The 24,301-nt window shown below is 39.0% G+C and overlaps 1 long non-coding RNA gene across 2 annotated transcripts; it reads right to left on the minus strand.

Annotated features, from left to right (window-relative positions):
* Nucleotides 1-1,664: 1,664 nt before the first annotated feature.
* LOC144306587 (uncharacterized) lies at nucleotides 1,665-13,977 on the minus strand. 2 transcript variants are annotated; one of them, XR_013373664.1, is made up of 7 exons: nucleotides 13,824-13,977; nucleotides 11,806-11,886; nucleotides 8,305-8,423; nucleotides 7,171-7,216; nucleotides 3,544-5,566; nucleotides 3,232-3,357; nucleotides 1,665-2,074 (listed from the first exon to the last, which is right to left on the minus strand). It is a non-coding gene; the product is annotated as an uncharacterized LOC144306587 (long non-coding RNA). The 2 variants fall into 2 exon arrangements; XR_013373665.1 differs by lacking the exons at nucleotides 11,806-11,886; nucleotides 13,824-13,977 and adding an exon at nucleotides 9,966-10,087.
* Nucleotides 13,978-24,301: the final 10,324 nt, after the last annotated feature.

The following is a 24,301-nucleotide window of genomic DNA, read 5'->3' on the forward strand; positions in this document are numbered from 1 at the left end:
GTGGCTGCAGGATTGTTTTCTGTTATATTTACTGCGATTTATAAATTTTGCAGTTGTATTACGAGGCCACTGACTCTTAGAGGCTGACCCGAAAAGAGAGCCATTAACTATACCACTGTATCTGAGAGAAGCTATTCAGGATTCCAAACAACTAGCTTATTGCTACATATATCATAACATATTAGAAAACTGAGTGGTGTTTGAAGTGTCCTGCACTTTGAGGAGCCATGAACATGTGAGGTTGGTTGCTTGAATAGTAAATTGTCTGGGACATACTCTGCCTTCTGAGTTCCTGAGCCTAATATTTTAAGACAATCTTGTATAGTTTTGCAGTCTCCTCCCACTGCCCTAAATTCAGAGTTTCCATTTCTGGCAGCATTCTCTCTGTTTTATTTATTTATTTATTTATTTATTTTGGTTTTGTTTTTGTTTTTTTCTATTTTGGTTTTTTTTTTTTATAAATTTGTTTTTTATTGGTGTTCAATTTGCCAACATATAGAATAACACGCAGTGCTCATCCTGTCAAGTGCTTCTCTCTGTTTTAAATACCTTTTGTTAACTAGGTTTAGCTAGTAAGCCAGACTGTCACATTTGTTAGAATTGGGCATAAAGAGTAAATAGATTTGAATAAAGGTGAAGCTCACTTATATATGATACACAAACTTGGTTGCATCTATATCTTTTGTTCTTTACTCCTAAATTTGCTACTGGGTTTCAGATAGTTGAAACTAGAACCTAAATCGCTGAAGATTTTTTTGTTTTGGGTTTGTTTTTGTGTTGTTGTTGTTTTTTTGTTTTGTTTTGTTTTTTGTTTGGTAAGTAGTTTCAATTCATTTTATTAACAATTTTCAACACATTCTTGTCATGATTTTCTGTGTGACATTATTACATTTTACATTTTTTTAAGACTTTCCCTCTTACACAGAGATCGACTTTAGGAGTTGCTGGATAACTCTCTATATGAAGGCAGAAAGACCCCCCTTCTCCCTTAAACTATGAGCGCTTGGAGGTCAGCTTCTAAGTATATTTGTCTTGTGTTCTTCTCTGATCACAGCATATTTTCTCTTCAAAAAAAATTGCAAATTCTCTTTAAGCAACTTTCTAACCCTGTCTAAACAGAAGCTTGATTTGGAGTGTGTGAGTGAAATCTGGGTTCAGCACTTCAATAAAGCACCCATACTGAACTACATACCAACAAATCAGTGCTATCTCATCTCACCTCATCCTATTCATCATCCATCATCCATCCATCCATCCATCCATCCAACTGACACAGCTTTTTTTTTTCATACCTATCAGATGCCAGGAACTCTGCTAGATTCTTGAAATACAAAGGAAAATAAATGTGATCCACTCACTGTTTTCATGGCGTCTATCTCACATTCAAGTGGAAAAACTGGGACATAATAAAATCTACTCAATATATCAAGTGATGCCTGAGGACCTCACAGAGGAGTAGAACTGGTATGACCCAAAGCCAACAGCTCATGGTTATGAGATGCTGAATATTTCTCAGAGTCCCCTGTACCTGGGTCAAAGCACACCCTTCCCCACAGGCCTCCTTCAGAAAGAAGTCATATGACCATTTCCTATAATGAATTCACCAGTGTCAACCAACCTATACCCAGCACTTGAGTCTTATATATGGTAATAAACCTAAAAGGTGGAGTTCGAAATATCTTTATTATAATTCATATGGTTTTGGTTTCCTTCAATAAGATATTGATAGACACAAACAGAGACATTGAGGAGTATAATATGGTTCTGGAAAACACAAGCAGTGAGGCTAATGCTCTCAATGTTAGAGAGATTCCAGCCTCCACAGCTGTAGCAGGTGAGTCATGAAGTGCAGCTCTCTTTTTAGGTATTTTCATTTCAGGATATTTTTGAGGTGCATAACTTTCCAGAACAGTTCTGAGGTTTGTCCCCGCGGAAAGATCAGCATTTCTCATTCCAAGGCCACCACTATAGAGCAGATGGGCTGGGCACCAAATATGTTTCCAGATTCCCATTCAAGGTGCCCAAGTTCATGATGAATCCCCTTATATCTCTGCTCCTAGACTCAGATGATGACCTTCAGTGAAGAGGCAAGAGGAGACTTTTAGTGAAATGGAAAAATGTTAATTATTCAATGTTTAGTGATCAAAAGCTGGCTACAAACACAGGATATACTGATACAATTGTATATAAATGGGCTACTACAAAAACATCTACCAAAATCTTAACAGTTATTATATTTTCTTCTTTAAGTTTTTTATTGGTGTTCAATTTGCCAACATATAGCGTAACACCCAGTGCTCATCCCGTCAAGTGCCCCCCTCAGTGCCCGTCACCCAGTCACCCCCATCCCCCGCCCTCTTCCCCTTCCTCCATCCCTAGTTCGTTTCCTAGAGTTAGGAGTCTCTCATGATCTGTACCCTCTTTAAGTTTTATAGTTTATGTTTTACCTATAAATCTACAATCCATTTTGAGTTATCTTTGGTATCAGGTATGAGGCGTGGGTTGAAGCTAATCTTCTGACATACAGAGATACTGTTAGCCCAACACTCTTTTGTTTGTTGAAAAGACTCTCCTTTCTCACACTGTTTATGGACTTTTGTCAATAGTTAATTGACCATAATTGTGACTGTCTACTCTAATTCATCAATCTTTTTGTCTATCTTCAGGTCAATATCACACAGTTTTAATTAGTGTAGCTATATAGAAATTCTTGAAGTCAAGTAGTATGAGCCCTCCATCTTTATTCTTCCCATCTCCTTATTTTAGTTTTGCTAAAAGATTTCAGACATTTGGTATTTAAGGCTTTATGACATTTCTCCCTTTGTATTTCATTACAGAATGACATCACAAGCCATCATAATCCTAACATTAATATTAATTCTATATTGTCTTCTAATTCTTGGTACCTTTTTATATTTCTAGAAACAATTATTTTTTAACACATCATTCCTATTTTTAATTTTTTGAGGAATGTTCAAACTGTTTTCCAGCAGGCATGGAGCCTGCTTCTTTCTCTGCCTGTGTCTCTGCCTCTCTCTCTCTCTCTCTCTCTCTGTCTGTCATGAATAAATAAAATCTTTTAAATATGCATATTCTTGCCCCTTTTTGTCATAGCTTGACCTTATGTACATGGACTTTATTTCTGAGCTTTCATCTTCTGTTCCATTGATTCGTGTGTTTATTTTTGTGCCAGTACCACATTGTTTTGATTACTACAGCTCTGTTACATACCTTGAAATCTGGAGTTCTGATACCTCCAGCTTTGTTCTTCTTTCTCAAGATTGCTTTGGCTACTTGGCATCTTTTGTGGTTCCATACAAATTTTAGTATTATATATTCTAGTTCTGTTAAAAAATGCTGTTGATGAAGAGGATCAGGTGTTATAAGCAACTGAGGGATTACTGAACTCCACATCTGAAACTATGATGTGCTATTAAATTTAAATTTAAATTGAATTTAAATAAAAATACTGTTAGTATTTTGATATAGATGCATTGTAGGTTCCTCAGAAAATTAAAAATAGAAATACCATATGACGGGTACCTAGGCATCTCAGTCAGTTGAGCATCTGCCTTTAGCTTAGGTCATGATCCCAGGGTCCTAGGATTGGGCCCTGTGTTGGGCTCCCTGCTCAGTGGCAAGTCTGCTTCTTCCTCTTCCTCTTCTGCTGTTCTCTCTCACTGTTTCTCAAATAAATAAATAAAATCTTAAAAAAGAAAGAAATACCATATGATCCAATATTTCCACTACTAGATATTTACCCAAAGTAAACGTTAATTCAAAAAGATATATGAACCTCTTTGTTTATTGAAGCATTATTTATAATAGCAAAAATGTGGAAGCAACATAAGTTTCCATTGATAAACAAATGGACAAGGAAGTGTGATGTACACACACACACACACACACACAGAATATTACACAGCTATAAAAAAGGATGCGATTTTTGCCATTTGTGATGATTTGAATGGACCTAGATGACATCATGCTAAGTGAAATAAGTCAAACTGAGAAAGACAAATATCACATGATTTCACTCGTGTGAAATCTAAAAAACAAAACAATGATTAAACAAACAAAAAGCAGAATCAGACCTATAAATACTGAGAATAACCTGATGGTTACCAGAGAGGAGGAGGGAAGAGTGAAGAGCAAAATGGGTGAGGGGGTGTGGGAGATACAGCCTTCTGGTTATGGAATGAATAAGTCATGGGAATAAAAGACACAGCATATGGTATACAGTCGATGATGTTTTATAGCATTGTATGGTGACAGGTGATAGTTACACTTGTGGTGAACATAACACAACATATAGAGTTGAATCATTATGTCCTACACCCGAAACTAATGTAACATGTGTCAACTATACCCAAATAAAAAATTAAAATAAATTACTTATTTCTCTCTCCCATTAAGATCACCATCATCTTTCTAGAAGAAAATACAACAAAACAAAGTCACCTGCCTTTACCCATCACATCTCTTATTACTTCTTACCTCATAGTACTTCATTACAGAAAACCTCAGCTAAGCATCTACCCCAGAGAGTGCAGAAGGAGAATGAAATTTCTGATAATCTATGACTTTTAATTGCACCATAACAAAACAACTGGGCTATCTTCTATTTGCTGGTATTTTGTTCTTGTGTGAAATTCAATGGATTGAAATTTTAGAAAACAAATCCTAATTTTATCTCTCAATTGCTTTGTGGTTTTGAACAATTCTCACAGCATCTAACTAATCTTCTTATGAGAATTGGGCTTCCTCTGAGTCCTAGCTTGAGATTAGTAAACCACAAAAAGTTATCCTGAAGATACGAAGTGTATGACAAATGCCCTTGGTGTGTGGCTTTGGGAGAAAAAAGGCAACAATATAAGCATCATAGTATATTTCTGGTGTCACAGTAAGTCACGTAGGAAAAGTACATAGAATTAGGTCCCTAAAAAGGCAAAGAAAAAAATCTATGTATCCAGAATAAAAGAATGATCAGAAGTATGCTGAATCATGATGCAGTTAAAAATTCGACTGGGGGAATTTTCTCAATCTTGTTAGTATGCTCAAGAGATTTAAAGTAAGATTAGAAAAAGGAAACAAAGAGGAGAGAGAGGAAGGAAAACCAAGCAGATGTGCATTAAGGAAGTTACTTTTTTGAAACGTGCAAGGTGTTCCTCTGAGTGGCACCCGACGTGGAAGACTAGTCACAACGTTCTAGGGAAATTGCGCTCTGCCTGTGTGTAGGAGTCATTCGTCAGTGGGAATGCCCCAAGGTGCTCCACTTGTTAAAAATTCATAAGATAAAAAGTACAGACAAAATTTGTAGTTCTCACACCCCTAGAGCCATCTCAGACAATAATTTGACTTAGGAATCATGTCCTGCTGTGATTATGATTTAACCCCAATAATAAATGGTGACATTTGTGGAGTATTAACCATGTCTTGGTAACCTAAACACAGTACACGTATTGATTCATTTAATCCTCGTACAAACCACCCTAAAATGTGGATACTATTATTATTCTTACTTTATAGATGAAGAAACTGAGGCCCAGAATCTTGCCAGGGTCACCTAGTTAGAAATTGGCAGTGTTAAAATTTGAAATTAAGTCTCTAAAATCAGAGTACACAACTGTAATCTAATATCACCACTCTCTCACTCGTTTTCAGGCATTATCCATTATAAAATGATTGGATTCTATACAAATACATACATCACACATGACAGCAACTTTGGGTTATACAAGTAAAATTGACATTAATTTGACCAATCAGCACTGTCTCCGCTGGTTCCTCAGTCACTTCCCATTCTAGGTAGCCACCACCATGTTATGCCAGCCCTAACACAAACAGATTCATTTTCATCTTGAGTTCTCAGGGTCCCTCTTTCCCTCTTCCCAGAAGTCTTTCCCCATCTTCTCTAAGTTCTGCTTTCCTCCCGGCCCTGCTGCACACCCAGGTGGATACCCAGGTGACACCAACTTCTCACTCCCTATCCTGGTACTAGGAGTGCTCGTTTCTTACTGAGCTTCTCTGAAATTTACTTTGTCAAACAAGAGTCAAGATGGCAAATTAAAGTTGTTTTTCTTAAAGAATATTTTTTGTTTAGATATAACACATATATAGAAACACATAAAATGTGCCCTGAATAAATTATTATTAGCAAACATCCTAGCCACCACCCAAGAAGAAAACTGTACACTGCAGGGATGAAAGATGTTCAAGGTGTTCCAGGTGGAAACAACTGCAGGTACAACGGCTCTGACACAGGAGAGCTTGAGTGTAAGCGGGCTCTCATGGGTTCAGACTGAACACTGTTCTCCTCCAGGGACTGGATCTAGGGTTGGCTTCCCAAGCATACATCCTGGGCAATCACACAAGATCTTGTGCTCAAAAGAACCCCGTACTTGGTCCTTTGCTGTCACCATCTTGAGATTTTTTAAAAAATATTCTTTGACATTTTTGTACAAGGAATTCCTCATTTTCATTTTGCACTACAATAATTTGTACCTACAAATTATGTAACTCGCCCTGGCTGGGCCTGTATTTAGAGTAGAAATGGCTAATTCTCCTTCCATGCTGGCTCTTCGCTGGCCTATTCTGATGGTTAAATGCCACAACTGTCTCCAACTCCAGTCCTTACACAAACCAAAGTAGGACCATCAGAAAGATAGTTGTTTGTTTGTTTTTTTTCCCTCTGTCTTCTGCCCAGACCCTGATAGCAGTTGGCTCCCAAGGGCTTCTCCACTTATCACAGAACCCAGGGCTCCCATCATGAGTGGAGAGTGGCCCTTCTTTCTTCTGGGGACTATTTATTTATTTAAAAGATTTTATTTTATTTAATATTTATTTAATAATAAAATAAAATCTAAAATAGAGAAAGAGAGAGAGAGTGAGCATGAGTGGGAGGAGGGGCAGAGGGAGAGACAGAGAATCCCAAGCCGACTCTGCACTGAGCCCAGAGCCTGATGCGGGGCTCAACCTCATGATCCTGAGACCATGACCTGAGCTGAAACTAAGTCAGACACTTAACCAAGTAAGCCAACCAGGCACCCCTGTTCTGGGGACTTTTAAATGTTTGTGTATGTTACTTGCATTTTCATTGTGAGGTAGCATCTGTTTCTAGCCTTGTGATGGCTGCTATAGAGAGTATATGAATAAACAATGACCTCTCACCTTGAGGGTTACCCTTTGGTCGATGGTCTTTATTACTTCTCTGTCGCTAAAGGTAATCAAGAAGTCCATTGGTAAAAAAAAAAAAAAAGAAGAAGAAGAAGAAGAAGAAAGAAGAAAGAATGAGAAGAAGAAGAAGTCCATTGGTTAAGGTGTTCTTGAGCCATGTTTTTACAGTACTGAATAATAGCTACGGCTACATCCTTGCCCTTTGGTCAACACATTGAGAAGCCTCAGGATGCCTCATTATGGGTCATGGTTGTCAGCGGCACAAGTGGACAAACCTACCCTGATCTCCTAAAGACTGTACACAGATCTCCTCCTGAAGACCTAAGTCACTCTTCCTGTGTCTGTGAAGGTCTAAAATACAATACTTCTTTGAAAAGAACCTTGAGCTACAGGCTGTAAAGTGAGAGACGGAGATGGGTGCTCCAGGTGTCTCTTCATTTCTTGATGAGCTAGAGCACATTTCTGTGGTCACTTCAGCCCTCCAAGTAAGGACAAAGTCAGGCACAGCATGCCTCTTAGGAAGGAAGCCTCCATCAAGTTGAGGCAGCCATCATCACTACAAATGTTTCAGAACCCTACTCTTAGCATCATCATTCATTCATGAAATCATTAAATCAGTCTCTTTCATTCACTAGATCATTGGCTCATGTATTGCTTCATTCAACCAACATTTACTGATATCTTATATGTCTCAGACACTGTGTTGGGCAGAGAGAAGGACATAAGAGAAATTACAGTCATGGTCCTGCCCTCAGGCAGCTCACAGCTTGCTTGAAGGGCCTCCACTTACAAGAAATAGTTAAAAACAAAAATCAGAACTGTAAGGTACTGGTTGTAGAAAATCCTGGTAAAATTCTAAGATGGGCTCCTAACTCTGGGAAACAAACTAGGGGTGGTGGAAGGGGAGGTGGGGGGTGGGGGTGACTGGGTGACGGGCACTGAGGGGGGCACTTAACAGGATGAGCACTGGGTGTTATGCTATATTTGACAAATTGAACACCAAAATAAAATAAATTTATAAAAAAAATAAAGCTCTTGTTTCTTTGGGAAAAAAAATTCTAAGATGGGAACCATCAGGGAAGGTGTCACTGAAGAAGTGCGATTTAGACTGGCTCTGACGGTACGTACAGGTTTTGAGTAGATAGAAGAGGGCATTCTAGGCAGCGAAACAGCAAGAGGGTTTGGCAGGAATACACCTGATGTGTGTGGTCCGCAGGAGCTGGCTCGCCTCCCCAGAGTGGGCTAACCTACCGAGGAGAAATGGAGAGCTTTGGAACAAGGCCGAGACTTTCTAGGTTGGTTTTGGAAGTATCAGAGAGTCGCTCTGTGTCCTTGAGCAACCGTGACGAAGTAACAAATCTAGTCCTGTATGGTTTTAGGACGACAGCTGTTTGTAGGGAGGACTGGCGGGAGGAAGTGAGTCAGGAGGCGGAAGTCACCTGGAGAGGAAAGGGCAGACTAAGGGGGTGGACATGGAGAGAAGAAATGAAGCACAGCTAATGACTGGGGAGGGAGAGGGAACATTTACAGCGAAGAGTGAAGTTTCTAGCTTGGGCATTGTTACGGGTTGAACTTTATTCCTCTCAAATTTATATGCCTCGGTGTCCAATATCTCAGGATTTGACCTTATCTGGAGACAGGGTCTTTACAGAAGTTATCGGGTTAAAATACGGTTATTAGGGTGGGCTCTAAACCAATGTGGCTGCTGTCATCCTACAAAAGGGAGATTTAAAGACAGACACACACACAGGGAGAAGTCATGTGAAGACGAAGGCAAGGGTTGGATACACCAAAGGTTGACAGCAAACTACAAGGGACCCTCAGATGGAACCACCTGCCACCACCTTTATGTCAGACTGCTGGTCTCCAAAGCTGCAAAACTATACATTTTTGCTTTTGCTTTTCAAAACAGAAAAGAAAGAACTGTGTTCTGAAATAACATTAATTCATAGACAGGCACCAGAGGCTTGTTTTATCTTTCAGAAAACTCCTGCAGAGACATGGCCAAGCCTGTATGAGAGTCCACATTCAAAGAGGAAGGAACCCTACCCACAAGGGCCCTTCTGTTAAATTTCATGGAAAGATCTGGATTTGTTACCTACATTAGATACTATTAGCCAACTCAGGTTTCATTTCCACCAAGTAAGGAAATGAATAAGTTACTTGGAAATAAGAGTCGGGTTTATAGGATCACTATATATATATATATATATATATATTCATAATGATTTGGGGTTTGGGAACAACTGTCATTAAAACAAAAATGTTTCATGAGTGAGGAGTTAACCAAACACACCACAAAGGGTGCCTTGCTCCTCTCCCACAATCATATGGCTCCCTCTAGAGGATCCCTTTGCCACTCAAAAGTGAGGGGGAAATTTTACGGTTTCGCCCACATTAATCTATCTTCCTGTCAACTGCTGCCCATAACTGTGGGGCAAAGAGTCACTGAATATGGTTTGTGGGGTGAAATTCAGATGAAGCTTCCAGTTAAAATGCCCCTTCCTTTGTAAAGCCTTTCTGGATCTCCCCAAGTGGTTTGTCACTCGCTCACGTGTGTTGATACATTATGGAACAAGATATAATTTATGCGTGTCTGTCTTTCCCTTAAACCATGAACCCTTGAGTATATATTTATTTTCTTACTCATTTCTATCTTGCACCTAGCCACAGTGCCTAGCACGTAGTAAGTGTTCAGTAAATATATATCTGTTGACTTAATAAATCAATGACATGCTTGCTAATTCATTCAGTCTCCTTCCTATCACATACAAATAAAATTTTGGCACCTTCAGGATTAATATGCTGTAGGTCAGTGGACTTGTTTCTGATCTGTAAGAATCAAAATATTGGAGGATATTAATCTTTTGCAATATAGTTTAAAAGAGTTAACGTATTATGGGTTTTTTTTTTTTGGAAGAAATAAAGTATTAACAGGAAATCTAAAATCCTAATTTATATGCTAAAAATTCAGCATCTTTTGTCACAGATAAGCACAGGACCCAGTGGGAAGAAACATAGGGTAGTAAAGTTTTGATGTGATGTGTGATTTATTGATAAAGCCCAGGAGAGCCCTAGGCTGCCAACGGCAATGGGAAGAATTTAGGGGCAGGGTAGCGCTCATTTAGTGGTTCTGATCCGAAGTGGAAGACCTCAGGTCCTCCAAAGGAGTCACAAATGGCGCGACACGTTGTACATGACATACAGAGAATGAGAGATTTTAGAGACGATCTGGCCCAGTCCTGTCACTAATGATTCAGGACCCCACAGCTACAGGACTCAGAGCCCTCGGGTCAGAATTACGCCTTCAGATTCAGGAGCATGAAAGTGAGAACTCTGACCTCTTTCCTGCTGCCATGACCAACCCTTCTTTAAAGTGTGAAGCTGTGGTCTATGTACACAATGGAATATTCCTCAGCCTTAGAAACAACAAATACCCACCATGTGCTTCCACGTGGATGGAACTGGAGGGGATTATGCTGAGTGAAGTAAGTCAATCGGAGAAGGACAAACATTATATGATCTCATTCATTTGGAGAATATAAAAAATAGTGAAAGGGAAAAAAGGGGAAAGGAGAGAAAATGAGTGGGAAATATCAGAAAGAGAAATGGAACATGAAGACTCCTAACTCTGGGAAAGGAACTGGGGCGGGGGGTGGAAGGGGAGGTGGGCGGGGGGTGGGGGTGACGAGCACTTAGGGGGGCACTTCATGGGATGAGCACTGGGTGTTATTCTGTATGTTGGCAAATTGAACACCAATAAAAAATAAATTTATATAAAAAAAATAAATAAAGTGTGCTCGAGGCCACGGGCCGGAGGGAGGCAGCTGGACGAGCGGGCACCAGGCAAGCAGAATGGACAAAAGTTGTCAGAAACCCAGGGTGGCCGCCCTGTGAGGTGCCTCTAACCACAGAAGCAGGGCAGGAAAGTTATTTTTGGATTGGTTATGACTATCAGATCTGGGATTTGGGTGCAAGCATTACTCATAAGTGAGCAGAGTATGTGTCTCAGCTCTGGCCCTTAGCAGCTAGCTGACCTCAACAGGGGACTTACTCGTATTCTCTGCACTTTACAGCTTCAGTGACTTGGTCTGGTATCAGCGTGACTACTTGTTCTGCTGCTGCTGCTGCTCAGAAGCAGGTTGACTGGAAAAGTCAGTTACCTCCTTGTTCTTCAATTTTCTCAAATGTAAAATAAGGAAAGTAAAGTCATGTGCTCACGGGGTCGGTGTGATGGTTAAGCAAACTAATGCACCAAAGAGTGTAGGACCGTGTGTGGAACATAGTAACTCCTCAGTAAACTGCCTACTATTATTGCTGGCTTCACTTTGGGGTTGCCAACACACAGACTTGTGCCTAGGATCTAGTGTGTGTGAAAGTGCCTTCAACCTGAGAAAAGAGATTGTGAATGTGATAATTTTGAAAAGTAATCTACAAGTGGGCTTGGCTTGTAGGTACTTGATAAACAGTGTATTTTTAATGGTTATTGAACAATAGGGAGATATGATTGCAAACTATCAGGTCTTGCCTTCAAACTTTCATGTTTGGGTTTGGAATCATTCTCATAACTTGTTTTTTATGTGCACTTGCTCCTTATCCATCAATCAACAATTGTTTGTTGAAACTTACCCTGTGCCAGGGTCTCCCGTCAGCTTTGGTTAAACAGGGATGAGAAAGAGAAATATTTCTTATCCTTTAAAATTTGCAGTCCTGGGAAACCTGGGTGGCGCAGTGGTTTAGCGCCTGCCTTTGGCCCAGGGCGTGACCCTGGAGACCCGGGATCGAATCCCACGTCGGGCTCCCGGTGCATGGAGCCTGCTTCTCCCTCTGCCTATGTCTCTGCCTCTCTCTCTCTCTCTCTGTGTGACTATCATAAATAAAAATTTAAAAAAAATAAAAATAAAAATAAAAAAATAATAAAATTTGCAGTCCTGTGGGAAAAATAAATAGTAAACAAATCATTACAAATTGGTTTTGCAATAATGTTAAAGACTATTGGTGTAGGATTTCTCTTACCCTCCATACGAGCTAGTAAATCTGCCTGTTACAGTTCCACGGATGCGGACAGACGATACCAGACTTCTGGGTCAGAGACCAAGAACTTGATCACTTGCAGCGCAACAAGAAGCTCACTCATCAGCCTGCTTGTGTCGGTTCCCTCTGCTAAATCGTCACCCAGGTGATGTCATGGGCTCAGATGAATGCTCTGCGCACAGAGCCTTTGCGTCGCGACTAAGGAACCCAGAACTTAGACAATCTCCTGCTTCTACAGCAGGCAGCAAACAAGCCTACTCTTTGGAGAAAAATGTTACCTTATCTCTCAAGGTCACTAACTACCCACACAACCCTGAGGAGTGGCCCACCTAAATGGCCTTGCAGCTCAGCATTCCCAACAAGACGTGTAACAGATCAAAAGGCCCAAGAGAGTCATTTCTTCTAACAAACATCTGGTAGAGAAAAATAATAATAATAATAATACCCATAACCCTATTACTTACACTGTTACTTATCACTGTTTTCTTGCATCCCCCCAAGAATTTTCCTATGTACATGTGTGTTTATATAAACACGTGTTTCCTATATACGTGTATTAGAGTTACAACCATGCTTCATACACTACCTAATGTTCTGCTTTATTCATTTAACTTTGCGTCACAAACATAAACTCAACACAGCGCTCACAATTATACTTCAGTGAGTACATCTGCCTGCTTCACTGTGTTGCTGGACCATAATGATTAGACTTTCAGGGTTTTTTAAGCTTGTTTTTTAGAGCAAGCCCTAAACACAGTAAGGAGAACAAGTGGGAGTGGGAGGAGAAGATTCCATACGCCGTGTTTGCTTCTCAGGGGTGTAGTTGGCCTTCCTGTGCCCCCATGCTGCCACCATGTTTGGGATATTCATCCCAAGTAGAGAAGAACTCCTAGAGGTTTCAGATACTTTCTGCTCAGAGAAGAAAATACCTGGTTAACTGCATCCCACTGCAGCAGTAACTTTGAATGCTATCCTACATCTTTCATTCCAAAAGAAAATGTCAAGGTCAAGCAATAACAAAACCAAAGGAAAGGCTCTTTAATATTGTGCTTAGAGTCCTAGTTAGGATACAGAGCTGCCCCCTGTACTGCAAATAATATTTCCATGCCATGGTGGCCCTTGGGTTTGGTTGAGACCTTGAAATAAGATTCTTCATCAATTTCTTTTTTTTTTTATGTTTTCTCTCAGACATTTTTTATGTTTTCTCTCAGACATTTTTTCATTTTTTAATAAATTTATTTTTTATTGGTGTTCAATTTGTCAACATACAGAGTAACACCCAGTGCTCATCCCGTCAAGTGCCCCCGTCAGTGCCCGCCACCTAGTCACCCCCACCCCCACCCACCTCCCCTTCCACTTCATCAATTTCTGCATCTTTGAAATATATAGTTCTCACCAACGCATTAATAAAATCTTTTCTCTTCAATAGTTGTGGTTCTTTTTTAATGTAAGATCGATATTTGTTTCAAGGTTCCAACAGAAAACGTGATTAGAGTATTTTGAAATTAGGACATTTGAGCAGGGTTTAACAAAGGGCCTGCTTATAAAAGTGGACAAGAAACCACAAAGGAAAGTGAAGCTTATTCCTGCCCTTGTAACAAGGAAGCTCTTACCACTCCTAAGTGTACTGAAAGCCCAGAACCCAGAAGGAGAGTTGAGTAGAAAGGGCCATCTAAAGAGGAATAATGATGAACTCAGCTAATGCCAATACAGTTGGGTATGAAGGAAAGCTGCTCTCCTCCTTGATCTCATATCCTCCAGGATCTCCACTGGCCAACACCAACTAGAAGCTGGAAGGCAAGGGGCCATTGTGTGGTCATTCTGGTCAGTTACCCATGGCACCAGGAAAGATGGAGAGTAGTCCTGGAGGGGCAAAGGGAAGAAATCTGGCACAAAATTCTTGAGAGGTATATTTCTCAAAGGGTGCACACCATATTCTAAATTCCTAGCTTGGTCATGATGTGAGCATGGAAATATTTCTCATCTGTAAATAGGAATAATAATAGCATGATTTAAATGTAGCTAGGATCACTCCAGGAAGACCAGCCTTAGAAAAGATACTAGAAGAAGCTTGTGTTCATGAGAAGGTAGCAGAAGCCATGTGGGTGATTTGAAGGTACTTTCCCTAAGATGGTACTCTCCCCAATTCACCTTGCTCAACTTGAGCAGCTGCTGCCTCTGGAGAACCACCTTGGGGGTGCGAGGGGGTGGAAAGCAGCAGAGGGTACATGAAGCAGCTTACTTAGCATGCAGTTCCTGGAAATACCTTTTTCTCCACTGCTCTTTAATTGTCAGTAAGGAAGCTCTGAGCTACCTGTCCAGCACCTGTTTGACCAACCGTCTCTCCAGCTGTGGACCACTCAGAAAGGAACAAAAACAGAACAAGGGCACCTTTTTCCCCCCTGCCACCAGAGTGTGGGTCTCTCACCTTCCTGCTACTCTTTGCTTCTTCAGACTAAAGTGGAGAGGAGACTGGGCTTCAGGCAGTCTCTTCTGGAAGCAGAAAGTTGATGTTCAGAAGGAAGCCTTGTGGTTGTTGAGTGGAAGATGTTTCCTATTTCACTAGTAGGTTCTTTAGTTTTATGCCTGTATCCACATGGGAATTCAGAAGCGGAGTGTGGGTACGGAAAGGAGTAAGGCCTGAGTTGGGAGGAGAGGCAAAGAATCAAAGCCTCAGGTCAGTGACTTAATCAACATTATGGTTTGCCCCCTGCACATTTCCATGAATTAAAGCTAAGAGATATGCGATTATAATTTTCCCTAAATACAGTTTCAGTGGTACCCAATTATAGAAGATGTGTAAAGAAACAGTAAGATTCCTGGCTTTGTTGGTGCCTATGGCACTCTTGGGCTAGCATTTTCTGAATCTTAAAACTGAATGAGATATGAAACATTGGAAAGGTTGTAAGGTTGGAGAGCCTCAACCCTCTAGGAAGACCATTTGTCACTTCCACTGATAGAAGCTTCATTACCCTTTAAGCAGCTTGCTCCTTTTTAAACAATTATTTTTGTTAAACTTCTTTAACAAAAGATCGACATTTTAAAAAAATTGTACATATATAATGCATATGACTTGATGAGTTTGGCTCTAGGTACACACCCATGACCATCACATAACATGATCTACGCCATAACATGTCCATCTCCTCCAAAATTTCCTCTCGTTCTCTTTACTTCTTATTACTATTGTTAGAAATCGTTACCTCATATTTAGCTGAATAGTCAAAACACTCTATAATGTAATGTTCATGTCCAAATATGCCTCTCTACATCGCTAAATGGAATTAAAAGGTCATAAACTTCAGATATCTTAAATTCAGCCATGGGAGAAGCAATTGATTTTGAGATTAAGTGCTTCACTAATCATTACCCTTGATTAGAAAGACAGGAGAAGGTTAGAAAATATTATATAACCTTTATGATAAATTTTAAGTTCTATTTTATTTTCTATGTTGTCATTTTAAAAATGCGTTTGTGTATTTTTTTGTTTTTAGTTTTTTAAATTTAAATTCAATTTAATTAATATAGACTGTATTATTAGTTTCAGAGGTAGAATTCAGTGATTCATCAGTTGCATTAAACATTACGCGCTCATTACTTCAAGTGCCCTCCTGAATGCCCACTTCCTAGGTACCCCATCCCCACCTACCTCCTCTCCAGCGACTCTCAGTTTGTTTCAACCTACAGTTACGTCTCATGGTTCCCTTCGTCTCTGTTATCCTCTTATTTTTCCTTCTCTTCCCCATGGTCATCTGTTTTGTTTCTTAAATTCCACATATAGTAAAATCATATATTTGTCTTTCTCTGACTGACTTATTTCACTAAGCATAATATCCTCTACTTCCAACCATGTCATTGCAAATGGAAAGATTTCATTACTTTTGATTGCCGAGTAATATTCCGTGGTAGTCTGTTTACATATGATAAAACTTTTAGATAATACCAGTACAATCTTGAGATCATGGATGTTTATCATAGGAAATGGTATTTATTGGAGTTTTTCTTGCCACTATGTTTGCCACTGAGGTTTGACCTAATTCCTTAACTTCGCAATGACTAGCTTGCTGATATCACCTGGCTGACCTCTGATGTATTGACTTAACCAAGGACTTTATAGCCTCTCACAGAGTTAATATAGCTAATGGTTTTCCTCTTAGTAAAATATTTTATAAATATAATAAAATGACCATAGTAGATTAACTTTATAATACAAAGAATCTCAATTTTTCTCAATAAGCATAAAGACTAACACATATATAAATTTTATAGGCTTTTAAATTAGCCAATTGTTAGCAGAAATGCCTGTATAATTTATTATCTCATTTTCATATTTTTAAATTTAGGTCTGTAGAGATGTGGAATGTTGACTTCTTTTCCTAGTAAATATTCTACTTTTGACCTGGAATATGCTAGAACCACATGATACTTCATCAGACTATAGAAAAATATCTAAAAGCAGAAGTGACTATTTTCTCAATAAAAATAAGTGCTAATAAATATGACTTTGGTATTAAATGGCAATTAGGCCAGAACAACCTGAACTTCTGCTTTCTGATACTAAGAGTGAACTTGGCTGAGATTAATATTTCACTCACCGAAAACATCAAAAGTATACTCAGAGGAGTTATTTTTTACTTAATGTAACTTTCAAAATGAAAATGAAAGAAATATGGGAATTGAAACATAATTCAGTTAGGTATCTCAGCATGCTGTATAAATTTGATTGCATTCTAAACAAGTTGGTTATGTTATATATTTTAATTTTTCTGTGATTCAATTCATGCTAAGTGATCTTATACAGTTACAAAACAGATTTTCTTTATGTCCACCTTCTACCTAATGAAAAGAAATAACAGATCCTTTTGCTGTTTTCAATATGTGATTCTTCTTGTTTCTTTATAAGAAAAATTTATATAAATTCAATTTGACAACATATAGTATAACACCCAGTGATTGTCCCGTCAAGTGCCTCCCTCAGTGCCCGTCACCCAGGCACCCCATCCCCCTGCCCACCACCCCTTCTGCAACCCTTTGTTTGTTTCCCAGAGTTAGGAGTCTCTCATGGTTTGTCTCCCTCTCTAATTTTCTCCCACTCAGTCCCCCTCCTTCCCTTATAATCCCCTTCACTATTTCTTATATTCCCCGTATGAGTAAGACCATATGATGATTGTCCTTCTCCAACTAACTTCCTTCACTCAGCATAATACCCTCCAGTTCCAACCATGTTGAAGTAAATGGCGGGTATTTGTCATTTCTAATGGCTGAGGAATATTCCACTGTATATATAGACCACATCTTCTTTTTGTGTGTGTGTATACAGTATCCTGTCATCTGAGAAGAGGGAGAGTTTGACTTCTTCTTTGCCAATTTGAATGCCTTTTATTTCTTTTTGTTGCCTTATTGCTGAGGCTGGGACTTCTAGTACTATGTTGAATAGCAGTGGTGAGAGTGGACATCCCTGTCATGTTCCTGATCTTAGGGGAAAAGCTCCCAGTGTTTCCCCATTGATAATGATATTTGCTGTGGGTTTTTCGTAGATGGCTTTTAAGATGCTGAGGAATGTTTCCTCTATCCCTACACTCTGAAGAGTTTTGATCAAGAATGGATGCTATATTTTGTCAAATGCTTTCTCTGCATCTATTGAGAGGATCATCTGGTCCTTGTTTTTTCTCTTGCTGATCTGATCAATCACATTGATTGCTTTATGAGTGTTGAACCACTCCTTGCATCCTGGGGATAAATCCCACTTGATCTTGGTGATTAATCCTCTTAATGTACTGGTGGATCCTATTGGCTAGTATCTTGGTGAGAATTTTTGCATCCATGTTCATCAGGGATATTGGTCTATAATTCTCCTTTTTGGTGGGCTCTTTGTCTGGTTTGGGGATCAAGCTAATGCTAGCCTCATAAAACGAGTTTGGAAGTATTCCTTCCATTTCTATCTTTTGAAACAGGCAACACTACTAAAGCTGTTTCATAATACATAAAATACATAAAAAACTCTAGAGAATTTCTTAGTGCAGAAATGAGGTCTAATCAGGCCAAAATTAAAAATACTTTAACTTAGATGCAGTCTAAACTGGATACTCTAACAGCTAGAGTATATGAGGCAGAAAAGAGAATAAGCAACATAGAAGACAAGTTAATGGAAAGGAAGGAAGCTGAGAAAAAAAGAAAAAAAACTAAGAGCCCACAAGGTGAGGCTCTAGGAAATAAGCAATAGATTATTTTTAAAATAATAATAATAAATAAACAAACAAATAAATAAATAACATCAGAATTATTGGAATTCCTGAGGGCACACAGAGAGAGAGAGAGGACCAGAAGGTATACTTGAGCAAATCATAGCTGAGAACTTCCCTAATCTGGGAAAGGGCATAAGCATTCATATCCAAGAGGTAAAGAGGACTCCACCAAAAATCAATAAAAATAGGTCAATACCCCAACATATAATAGCAAAGCTTGCAAATTTCAGAGCTAAAGAGAAAATCCTGAAAGCAGCCTGAGAAAAGATTCCTACCATACAAAGGGAGACATATTAGATTAACAGCAGACCTCTCCACAGAGACGTAGCAGGCCAGAAAGGGCTGGCAGGATATATTCAGGGTTCTAAATAAGAAGAACATGCAACCAAGAATACTATACACAGCAAGGATCTCATTCAGAATAGAAGGAGAGATGAAGAGCTTCCAGGATAGACAGGCCTGCAAGAATATGTGACCACCAAACCAGTCCTGCAGGAAATATTATGGGGGAACCTGTATGCAAAGAGGGAGCCCAAGACACAGAGACAATCTACAGAAACAAGGACTGTATAGGTAATAAATGCAATAAATTCATATTTTCAATAGTTACTCTGAATGTGAAATAGCTAAATACTCCAGCCAAAAGACACAGAGTATCAGATTGGATAAAAGCACAAGAGCCATTCATATGTTGTCTGTAAGGGACTCATTTTAGACCTAAAGTCAACTTCAGACTGAAAATGAGGGGGTGGAGAACAATTGACCATGCAAATGGACCTCAAAGATAGCTAAGGTAGATTGGGATAGCAATCCTAATATCAAATAAATTAGATCTTAAACCAAGGACTGTAGTAAGATATGAAGAGGGACACTATATCATACTTAAAGTGTCTACCCAGAAAAGATCATCTAGCAATTGTGAATATTTATGCTTCTAATTTGGGAGCCGCCAATTTTATCAACCAATTAATAACCAAAGTAAGGAGACATGCGGATAATAATACATTAATAGTAGGAGACTTCAACACCCCACACTCCACTCTCAGCAAGGGACAAATTATCTAAGCAGAAGATCAACAAAGAAACAAAGGCTTTGGATGATAAACTGGACTAGAAAGATCACAGATATATACAGAACATTCCGTCCTAATGCAACTGAATACACAATCTTCCCAACTGCCTATGGAACTTTCTCCAGAATAGACCACATACTCAATCACAAATGAAGTATCAACTGATCCCAAAAGATTGGGATTATTCCTTGCATACTTTCAGATCACAATGCTTTGAAACAAACTCAATCAGAAGAGGAAATTTGGAAGGAACTCAAACACTTGGAAGTTAAAGAGCCTCCTACTAAAAAATGAATGTGTCAACTAGGAAATTAAAGAATTAAGTAGATTCATGCAAACTAACAAAAATGTAAGCATGCAAACTATTCAAAACTTTTGGGATACAGCAAAAGCAGTCCTAACAGGGAAGTGTATTTCAATACAAGCCACTCTAAAAAATTATATAAATTCCAAATACACAAACTGATCTTGCACCTAAAGGAGCAGAGAGAAGCAACAAATAAAGCCTAAATAAAGAAGGAGAAGAAAAGCAATAAAGATTCGAGCAGAACTCAATTAAATAGAGACAAAAATAATAGTAGAACAGATCAACAAAACTGGGAGCTGTTATTTTTTTTAAAGAATTAATAAGATAAACCACTAGCCAGCCTTACTAAAAAGAAAAGAGAAAAAGTTCAAATTAATAAAATCATGAATTAAATAAGAGAGATCACAACCAACACTTGGAAATACAATTTTAAGAATGTAGTAAAAGCAAATATATGCCAACAAATAAGGCAATCTGGAAGAAATGGATGCATTCCTGGATATTTATAAACTACCAAGGCTGAAATAGGAAGAAATAGAAAACCTGAACAGACCCATAACCAGTAAGGAAATTGAAGCCATAATCGAAAACCTCCCAAGACACAAAAGTCCAAGATCAGATGGATTCCCAGGGGAAGTCTACCAAATATTAAAAGAAGAAATAATACCTATTCTACTGAGGCTGTTTCAGAAGATAGAAATGGAAGAAAAACTTCCATAATCATTCTATGAGGCCAGCATCACCTTGATTCCAAAAATAAACAAAGACCCAACCAAAAAGGAGAATTACAGATCAATATCCCTGATGAACATGAATGTCAAAATACTCACCAAGATATTAGGCAATTATATCCAACAGTACATCTAAGGGACTATTCACTACAATCAGTGGGATTTATTCCTGGAGTTCAAGGGTGATTCAATAATAAAAAATATCAATCAATGTGATAGATCACATTAATAAAAGACAAGAAGCATATGATCCTCTCAATGTATGAAGAAAAAGCATTTGACAAAGTACAGTATCCTTTCTTGATTAAAACACTCCAAAATGTACAGATAGAAGGAACACACCTGAAAATATAAAAAACCATCTATGAAAAGCCCACAGTGAATAAAATCATGAATTATTATGATTAATAATTATGAATTATTAATAATCATTAATTATTAATGAATTAATAATTATTAATAATCATGAATTAGTGAATATTATTCTCAGGGGGGAAAAGCTTTCTCCCTCTAAGATCAGGAACACAACAGGGATGTCCACTCTCACCACTGCTATTCAACATAGTACTAGAAGTCCTAGCCTCAGCAATCAGGCAATAAAAAGAAATAAAAGGCATTCAAATTGGCAAAGAAGAAGTCAATCTCTCCCTCCTCCCAGATGACATGATACTGTACGTGGAGAACCCAAAAAACTCCGCCCCAAGATTGCTAGAACTCATACAGCAATTCGGCAGTGTGGCAGGATACAAAATCAATGCCCAGAAATCAGTGGCATTTCTGTACACTAACAATGAGACTGAGTAAAGAGAAATTAAGGAGTCAATCCCATTTACAATTACACTCAAAACCACAAGATACCCAGGAATAAACCTAACCAAAGAGGTAAAGGGTCTATACCCTAAAAACTAGGGAACACTTCTGAAAGAAATTGAGGAAGACACAAAGAGATGGAAAAACATTCCATGTTCATGGATTGGAAGAATAAATATTGTGAAAATGTCAACGCTACCCAGGGCATTTACATGTTCAATGTAACCCCTATCAAAATACCATGGACTTTCTTCAGAGGGTTGGAACAAATCATCTTAAGATTTGTGTGGAATCAGAAAAGACCCCAAATAGCCAGGGGAATATTGAAAAGGAAAACCAGAGCCAGGGGCCTCACAATGCCGGATTTCAGGTTGTACTACAAAGCTGTGATCATCAAGACAGTGAGGCCCTGGCAGAAACACAGACACATAGATCAATGGAACAGAATAGAGAACCCAGAAATGAGCCCTCAACTCTATGGTCAACTAATCTTCAACAAAGTGGGAAAGAATATCCAATGGAAAAAAGGTAATTTCTTCAATAAATGGTGTTGAGAAAATTGGAAAGCCACACACAGAATAATGAAACTAGACCATTTTCTTACATCATACAGAAAGATAAAAAATAAAAATGGATGAAAGATCTAAATGTGAGACAGGAATCCATCAAAATCCTAAAGAAAAACGCAGGCAGGAACATTTTTACCTTGGCAGCAGCAACTTCTTGAAAGACACATCTCTAAAGGCAAGGGAAACAAAGGCAAAAACAAACTATTGGAACTTCAAGATAAAAAGCTTCTGCACAGCAAAAGAAACAGTCAACAAAACTAAGCGACAACCTACAGATGGAAGATATTTGCGTATGACATAATAGATAAAGGGCCAGTATCCAAGATCTATAAAGAACTTATCAAACTCAACATCCAAAAAACAAACATTCCAGTCAAAAAATAGGCAGAAGACCTGAACAGACATTTCTCCAAAGAAGACCTAAATATTGTCAACAGGCATATGAAAAAATGCTCCATGTAACTTGTCATCAGGGAAATACAAATCAAAACCATAAAGATACCACTTTACACCAGTGGCTAAAATTAAGAAGACAAGAAAAAAACAAATGTTGGTGAGAATGTGGAGAAAACGGAACCTTCTCATACTCTTGACGGGAATGCAATCCGGTGCAGCCACTCTGGAAAACATTGTGGAAGCTCCTCAAAAGTTGAAAATAGAGCTACACTATGACCCACCAATTGCACTCCTGGGGATTTATCCCAAAGATTCAGATATAGTGAAACACCAGGACACCTGCACCCCAATGTTCACAGCAGTAATTTCCACAATAACCAAACTGTGGAAGGATCCTCAATGTCCTTTGACAGATGAATGGATAAAGGAGATGTGATATATATATACATACATACATACCCAGCCATCAAAATGAATACCCACCATTTACTTTAAAGTGGATGGAACTGAAGAGTATTATGCTGAGTGAAATAAGTCAGTCAAAGAAAGACAATTATCATACAGTTTCACTCATCTGTGGAATAAAAGAAACAGTGCCGAGGATCATAGGGGATAAGAGGGGAAACTGAATGGGGAAAAAAATTAGAGAGGGAGACATACCATGAGGACCTCTTAACTCTGGAAAAAAAAACAAGGTTTGCTGAAGTGGGGGTAGGCAGGGGGGTGAGGAACCAGGTGATGGGGCATTAAGGAGGGTACATGATGGGATGAGCACTGGGTGTTATGCACAATTGATGAATTATTGAGCACTACATCTGAAACTATGATGTACTATATTTTGGCACATTGAATCTAAATTTTAAAAACGTGTTGATAGAGGAGAGGGGCAAGATGGCAGAAGAGTAGTAGGGGCCCTCCACTCACCTGGTCCCACAAACTTCCCTAGATAACTTCCAAAACATCCTGAGCCCCTACGAATTCCACCTGAGATGTAAAGAGAGAATAGCGGAATGCTACAGAGAAAAGGGTTTTTGGTTCTAACATAAAAAGGCAGAAAAAAGTAAATAAATAAATAAGAATCAAGTAGGGGAGGGGCCGCACAAGGATCCAGGCTGAGGGAGGCAGCAAAAGCCTTGGGACACGAAAGCCCAGCCCCGGAGAAATGGGAAGTTTAAAAATCTGCGCTGGGATCCCTGGGTGGCGCAGCGGTTTGGCACCTGCCTTTGGCCCAGGGCGCGATCCTGGAGACCCGGGATCGAATCCCACGTCGGGCTCCCGGTGCATGGAGCCTGCTTCTCCCTCTGCCTATGTCTCTGCCTCTCTCTCTCTCTGTGACTATCATAAATAAATAAAAATTTAAAAAAAAATAAATAAAAAATAAATAAAAATAAAAATCCGCAGGAGGGGGCAGGGAAGCCTCCAGATTCCCAGAGACACTAATAGAGGAGGGGCGCCTGGGAGAAAGCGCACCGCCGGGGAACAGAGGCCTCACGGGGTCAACAGCTCCCACTGAGCCACCATCCAATGGGGGACAGGGCAGCTCCCCCAGGTGCACACACCTGAGAATCAGCACAGAAGACCCCCCTCCCCAGAAGACCAGCTGGAAGGACAGGGGAAGAGCGAGTTCTTGACCGAGCAGCGCTGGAAAGCTCCAGGACTGAGGGAAAATAGTATAGAACTAGAGGGTCGTTTTTTCTTCTTTCTTTTTTCTTTCTTTTTCTATTATGACTTGTTTGTATATCAGACTAAAAATTTCCAATATTTTTTCTCTTTTCCTGCCTTAACTACAATATTTTACCAACTCTTCATTTTTAATCTTTTTCCTTTTTGACTTTCATATTTCTATAATTACATGTCTTAGATATATTTTATGCTTCTGGATTCCCTTCAACATATTCAATTTAATTTGGGGAGATATATGAGATATGGGTTTTTGTTTTGTGTTTTTTGTGTTTTTTTT

Source organism: Canis aureus, chromosome 37 (genome assembly GCF_053574225.1).
Source record: "Canis aureus isolate CA01 chromosome 37, VMU_Caureus_v.1.0, whole genome shotgun sequence".
Classification (NCBI taxonomy): Eukaryota; Metazoa; Chordata; class Mammalia; order Carnivora; family Canidae; genus Canis; species Canis aureus.